The 7,614-nt window shown below is 47.0% G+C and overlaps 1 pseudogene; it reads left to right on the forward strand.

Annotated features, from left to right (window-relative positions):
- The first annotated feature begins 189 nt into the window (after window positions 1-189).
- LOC103243150 (endophilin-A2 pseudogene) lies at window positions 190-2,130 on the forward strand (annotated as a pseudogene).
- Window positions 2,131-7,614: the final 5,484 nt, after the last annotated feature.

Here is a 7,614-nt window from a genome sequence, read left to right on the forward strand (position 1 = left end):
GGAACAGTTCTAGATTGAAGGAGACTAAAGAATCATGAACTCGAGGCAGTGCCAGGGCAGGTGCAGAGCTGGCAAGCGCATGGTGGAGGCGGTGCCAATGGGGGCCGCTGAGGCGCACAGAGGTTCGGCGGCTCCCAGGAGACTGTTGCTGGCACGGTCAGGGCAGGAGGTTAGGCAGCAGGAGGCAGCATGTCGGTTGCGGGGCTGAAGAAGCAGTTCTACAGTGTGAGCCATCTAGTCAGTGAGAAGGTCGGAGGGGCTGAGGGGACCAAGCTGGACGATGACTTCAAAGAGATGGAGAAGAAGGTGGATGTCATCAGCAAGGCGGTGACAGAAATGCTGGCCAGGACCATCCAGTACCTTCAACCCAACCCAGCCTCGCAGGCTAAGCTGACCATGCTCAACACGGCGGGCAAGATACGGAGCCAGGTGAAGAACCCCGGCTACCCGCAGTCGGAGGGGCTCCTGGGTGAGGGCCTGATCCACCACGGGAAGGAGCTGGGTGACGAGTCCAACTTCAAAGATGCACTGCTGGATGCCGGCGAGTCCATGGAAGCATCTGGCGGAGGTGAAGGATTCCCTGGAAATAGAAGTCAAGTAGAACTTCACTGACCCCGTTCAGAACCTATGCAAGAAAGACCTGAAGGAGATCCAGCACCACCTGCAGAAGCTGGAGGGTCGCCGCCTGGACTTTGACTAAAAAAAGCAGCAGGGCAAGATCCCCCAATGAGGAGCTGTGCCAGGCGCTGGAGAAGTTTGAGGAGTCCAAGGAAGTGGCAGAAACCAGCATGCACAACTTCCTGGAGACCGACATTGAGCAGATGAGTCAACTCCCGGCTCTGGTGGAGGCGCAGCTGGACTACCACCAGCAGGCGGTGCAGATCCTGGACGAGCTGGCCAAGAAGCTCAAGCGCAGGATGCAGGAAGCTTCCTTAGACTCCAGCGGAAGTATAAGCCCGAGCCTCGGAAGCCCTTTGACCTCAGAGAGCCTGAGCAGTCCAAAAGGGGTTTCTCTTGCACCACAGTCCTCAGGATTGCAGCTTCGTCCTCTTTCCAATCTTCCGACAAGCCCATTCGGACTCCTAGCAGGAGCATGCCGCCCCTAGACCAGCCGAGCTGCAAGGCGCTGTACGACTTCAAGCCCGAGAACGATGGGGAGCTGGGCTTCCATGAGGGTGATGTCTTCACGCTGATCGACCAGATCGATGAGAACTGGTAGGAGGGCCTGCTGGATGGCCAGACTTCTTCCTGCTCAGCTACGTGGACGTGCTCATGCCTCTGCCCAGTGACTCACCGGTGCCCCTGCGCTGCCCCTCCATCCACACTGGGTGGCACCCCCTGCCGGGTCTCCTGCCTTCCACGGGGCCCCTGCTGCCAGGGCGGTGTCCAAGCCTGCCGGTGCCACCCAGGCCCAGGCCCTTGAGGTACTCCCTGAGCAGGGTGCCACACTTGGGCTGCCCAGCTGACAAAGGTAGAGCAATACTAGGGTATTGTTCCTCCAGGGCAGCCCTCACCTCTGACCCCATGGGGGCCCAGCCCACTGCCTACCCTCGAGTTCCACGGTCTTAACAGGCTTGGATCGAGCGTCCCTGTGGGGTGGCTCAGAGACAGGACCCTGGTTTTAAATCCTCCCCCAGCCTGGCGCTGGCGATGAGCCCTAGCCCCACTCTAGAGCCACTGTACCCCAGCCTCACACATGCACTCCTCCCCAAGGCCACGGCAGAGGGCCTCACTGCTTCCCCGGCCTGCTGTCAGCTTGCAGCCCAGGGACAGAGGCCAGATGGCATCTGTCCCACCTTCCCCCACCACCCCCTGCAACTAGGACAGAGAACATGGCCTCCTGCAGGGCCCCGCCTCCCAAGCCTTGCCCTCACAAAGCCAAGTACTTTTTCAGCTTTTTAACTGTCCCCAGCCAGGCCCACGGAAGCCTGTGTCACTCTGGCACAAGCAGTCACCACCAGCCACCTACACACCCCCCAGCACCCCTCACACGGGACCACAGCCCCAGCCATGCTGCTGAGGGCCAAGCACAAAGGCTCCAGTAAGCGAATGTTCAAGCCCCTGGTGGCCAGGCCTCCCCTTGCTGAGCCGCTGCCACCTGTAGGAAGTGGCCCCAGCCTCCTCCTCTAGACCATGGCAGGCAGCCCCAGGGTCCCCAGACCCCTGCCCAGACCAGCAGGTCCGCAGCCCCGACATCTGCTTCCTCTGTCGCCCAATCCAAAATCGATGAAATGGAAGGTCCTCTGGGCTGAGCCACATTCACATTCCCCTTCCCCTGAGGCCCTGCGAGGCCTCCGGACCCCAGGCTCTGCTCTGCATCCGATTCAGCAGCACATGAGGGGCACAGACACCCTGGCAGAGATGAGAACACAGCCTTGGGCACAGTTCAGGGCAAACTGAAATATATGCCTGAATTTTGTAAACAGAAGTATTAAAGGTCTCTCTACAAAAAAAAAAAAAAAAATCATGAACGCTAAATGCAATGTCTGATGTTTGACTGGATTCCGAATTTTTTAAGCCATGTTATGATTGGGACAATTGTGAAAATGTGTATATGGACTGCACAGTAGACAATGATAATATTAAGTTTCATTGGGTGATAACAGTATTCTGATTATGTAGGAGAATGTCTTGGTTCTTAGGGAGTGCACACTGAAGTCTTTAAGGGTGAAGGGTCATCATGTCTGCAACTGACTCTCAAATGGTTTGTCCAGAAAACGTATAGACATACATGGAAAGCAAATGTGGCAAAGTATTAGCAACTGTTGATTCCAGATGAAAGTTATACAGGTGTTCATTATACCATTTGAAAATGCTTCCTAGCCATCCTGAGGTTTAAAGGAAAAAAAGAAAATGTTTAAAATCAAAAGTTGGGGGCAGGAAAAGAATAACAAAAACTTTGGGCTCATGCCTGTAATCCTAGCACTTTGGGAGGCCAAGGAGAGAGGGTTGCTTGAGCTCAGGAGTTCGAGCCCAGCCTGGAGTACATGGTGAAGCTCCATCTCTACAAAAAATACAAAAATGAGCCAGGTGTGGTGACCCGCACCTGTAGTTCTAGCTACTCAGGAGGCTGAGGTGGGAGGATCACTTGAGCCCAGGAGGCAGAGGCTGCAGTGAGCCGAGATTGCACCACTGCATTCAGCCTGTGTAAGAGTGAGACTCGGCCTCAAAACAAAAGAAACACCTTTGTGTCAAAAGTTAAGGTTGTTATATAAGTAAAATGCTAGGTTACGGTTCTGGGTACATTCAATCTGTATGAAGATCAGAGGCTTCTATTGGACCCAAAGGAATACTAGTCACTTGTGATTATTCCTCTATAGGTTTGAAAGATGTGTCAGACCAACTTATTGGATGCAGTTTTAATCTAAAACTCTGTACATTGTATCCCCAACTCATAGACTTCATGTATCCATTGAATATTCTTCTGTTTCCACAATCTTAATGTGACCCTAATAAAGTTATCCTTATGGAGGACTCAGAAAAGGCCCCCCCACAACCTCTGTAATGTAATAATTATAGTAGTTAACATTTGTTGCACACTCACTGTGTGCCAGGCATTTTTCAGGTACTGATTCATTTACTCCTCAAAACTCATTAGAGGTAGGTACTATTATAATGACAAGGCCAAGGAACAGAGATTAATCAATTTGCCCAAATTCATATTATTCACAGAGCTGGGATTTAAGCCTAGTCTGGCTGTGGAATCTGTATTCTTAATGACCATGCTATCTATACTGCTTAAGATTAACCTTGAGAATTTATTCCAGTTACAGAGATTGTTTTTATTTCTCTGAAACTGTCCCCCAATAAGCCATAACAATACATTAATCAGTTATCTTGGTTATCTCTTTTGCCCAAATTTATATTTTGAAAAAACTTCAAACATACCAGAAAGATGAAAGAACAGTACAGAATCCAATAAAAGATTGGGCACTGCATGTCATGTCTTCGTTTCCTTTAATCTAAAACATTACTTTTTTTTATCTTTAATGACATGTCATTTTTTAAGAGTCAAAGACAGTTTTCTTGTAAATTGTTCCACAATCTGATTTGTCTGTTTCCGCATGATGAGATTCAAGTGAAGCATTTTTGGGAAGAATACTGCATAGGTGATGGATCTTTCCTGCCTCGTGACCGCAGGTGGCTCATAATGCTAAATTTGATCACTTGTTTAAGGTGATCTTCCAGATCTCTCCATTGTAGTTATTTTGCTGGGTGTGGTGGCTCACACTTGTAATCCTAGCACTTTGGAAGGCCAAGACGGGCAGATCGCTTGAGTCCAGGAGTTTTAGACCACCCTGAGCAACAAGGTGAAACCCTGTCTCTACTAAAAATACAATTAAAAAACAAATTAGCTTGGCATGGTGGTGCAAGTCTATAGTCCCATCTACTTGGGGGGCTGAATTTGGAGGGTCACTTGAGCCCAGGGGGGTCGAGATTGCATTGAGCTATGATTTTGCCACTGTACTTCAGCCTGGGTGGCAGAATGAGACCTTGTCTCATAAAAAAACAAAAAATAATTTTTCCCTTTGGTAATTAATAAAAAATCTGTGGGTTGGTATTGAGATCAGTGAAGATCCTGTTCTCAAATGTCTTTTATTTTTGTTATTATTATTATTTGAGATGGAGTCTCACTCTGTCACCCAGGCTGGAGCGCAGTGGCACGATCTTGGCTCACTGCAAGCGCCACCTCCCAGCCTCACTCCATTCTCCTGCCTCAGCCTCCCAAGTAGCTGGGACTACAGGTGCCCGCCACCACGCCCAACTAATTTTTTTGTATTTTTAGTAGAGACGGGGTTTCACCATGTTAGCCAGGATGGTCTCAATCTCCTGACCTCATGATCCACCCACCTTGGCCTCCCAAAGTGCTGGGATTACCGGCGTGAGCCACTGTGCCCGGCCCAAATGTCTTTTCACCCAGCTGTGTCCATCAATGATAATCTTTGTCTGAATCAATTTTTATTACATTGGTGGTTGCAAAGTGACACTTTTAAAAATTGTCATTCCTTCTACATTTATTAGCTGGCATTATTTCATTAAAGAACAACTCCCTCTCTTTTTTAATATCATTCTTCATGGATTCTTTTTTATATAAATTATGTTGTAGCTTATTGTTGTTATTCTTTCGAATGCTCAAATTGTCCAGATTTGGCCAATGCAATCTCTGTTATTTTTTTAACCCCACAATCCAGGTTAATCTGAGCTATTTTTAATGCCCAGAGTAATTTCTAATATTTCCCACTCCCAACAGGAATTGAGAAAGGGACTCCAGAAGTTGGGGGCTTATTCAGACTCTTCTTAGAAGTCTACCTTCTTCCTGCGTACTTTCAGCCCAAAGTGAGACTTTTGAGTTGGGAAGAGATACTTCTGAATTAAACTACTGATCAGTGTCACCCAATTCTAATCCCAACCACCTTTATTCTAGGTATACCATACTCACTGCCATGCTTACCTTTCGGTTGGGCACCTTTGTCCTCCTTCCCATTGGTCTTCTGGTTCCTACCCAACTGTCCAGTCCACAGGCCTCAGTAACACCTTTTTGCCCAGCCCTGTGGTAGTGTTGGCCTGCCTCCTTTGCCTACTCAAGTAACTGCTTTACCACTAATTTATTGTTTTCATCTATAGGATCTTACTTAGCCATATGGCCTGCTGCCTCTGCCAATTTAAAAACAGCACTGAGGCTGTCTGCAAGACAGTCAAGCTGCATTGCAACAGTGCAGGTCTGACAAACACCATACATCGTCGTGAGTCCAAATTGCCTGGTGATCAATTGTTACATTACTTTAAGTATTTGTTTTTATATTTTTTATTTTTAATTGATGATAAAATTTTAAGCTAGTGATATAATTGCTTTATTTACTCATTCAGAGTTAAACTCCCTCAACTTCTGAACTACTCCCTTGCTGGGAGTCAGGTTCTCAGTTATTATCACAAAATTTAATAATGGAACTGTTCCATATGCATAAAGGACCAAGAGAAAGGAATGGGACAGCTAGGGAATGACATTAACATCCTCACCCAGTGTACTGTGCTCTCTGCTTGGTGCTTTGCCCCAAGTGATCATTTCCTCATATAGTGCAATGTAGTTTGTAAGCTAGTTTTATATGCGTGAAGTACTCTCTGCCTTTTAGGACAGATGTAGATCCTGTTTTGTTTTTGTTTTTACAATTTTATAAGAGTACAAGTGATGTTATTTTATTTGAAGCCTGAGAGCTTCTGGTTCCATAACCAAAAATTGCTACCTGTCTCTTCTAATGGAATGGAGGGCTTTTCCATTCTTAGACCATCCAGCTCTGAACTTGCTCTGAACCTTTCTATTCACAGAACAAATGCTTAAGTGCTTTCAAGAGTTTTTCTGTAGATTAGGTTTATTAGTACCAACTTCATGACTACTAAAATGTGACTGCTTTCCAGTCCAGATAACTTGAATACAGGTATGTACCAGTGATATGGGGTGGATAATTAATCATGCTTGGCTACTTATATAAAAACAGTGTTACTTATTTTTCAAAACCTTTTTTTTTTTTTTTACCAATTAAATTATTCCCTTCTCCCCAAGAGGTGGGCAGACAAGCATTGTTAACCACCTTTTACAGATGAGGAAAAACAAGATCAGAGGTGCTAAGTGCTGTAGCCTAGTGCCAGGTCTTCTGTCTCCAATTCTGGGTTCTCCCCAAGCCCATGTTTCTCCTTTCTCACAATCTTTACTTCTTCCTCTGACCCTCACCACCACCCAAAATACTTTTAATTCTGGAAAAGAAACCCAGCTGCACACTGGCACACTTGACCTTCATGCAGTCAGATTTGGATGATTCCCCATCCAAAATATTAGAGATGAAATGAAAGCAAAGTAGGCATCTGACAAAAGTTGCTTTTTCCCTTCTGCATTTTAGGACCTCAAGTAATGTTTATCCAGAAACTGCTATCATACCATAGATGCATCGTATATTTAACAACATAGGCATACCATCTGGCAAACTAAAAATCTCTTAACCTATACCCTGGATCCCTTCCCAAATTTAAGAAAAGAACTAGGGTGGACACAGGGCTTTTTCCATGTCACGTCTTCTGTGATGGGGCAACGATATGTGGGAGCAGAGAATGGGGTTGGTGGGTGGAGTGTGTGCCAGATAAGGATCTATCACCAATGGGAGGGGGCCTCCACTTTAGCATCTCCACCCTGCTCCTCTCAGAGGACTGCCTTTCATTGCATTCAGCTGTGATGGTAGCAAGAACACAGGCACACTGAGGACGAGAGAGGGAGCCTTGTGTTCTCTCTGCATCTGAGGCAGGACAGCACAGGGTACGGAGCAGTCTGCAGAGAAGCCAGCTCATCAGCTCATCAGGGAAGCACTTGTCCTCCACTTTGGGCTTTCACTGAGCCCTGGGCAACTGGCCCCTGGGGATCAACGGAATAATCCTAAGCAGAGTTACTCTATGTCACACTATGGAATGTTCCAAGTAGGTGGCCATGTTTTCAAAAAATGTCTTTTCCTCCTTTTGTTGTTGCCATTTCATAGGTTTAGGATTGGATATATGTTTCGCCTCGCTGAATGGCACTCAAATGTTTGCTGACTCCTACTCTGTGTGACTGGGGTGTACAGCTGTGGACTG

The sequence above is a fragment of the Chlorocebus sabaeus genome, chromosome 16 (assembly GCF_047675955.1).
Source record: "Chlorocebus sabaeus isolate Y175 chromosome 16, mChlSab1.0.hap1, whole genome shotgun sequence".
In the NCBI taxonomy this organism is placed as follows: domain Eukaryota; kingdom Metazoa; phylum Chordata; class Mammalia; order Primates; family Cercopithecidae; genus Chlorocebus; species Chlorocebus sabaeus.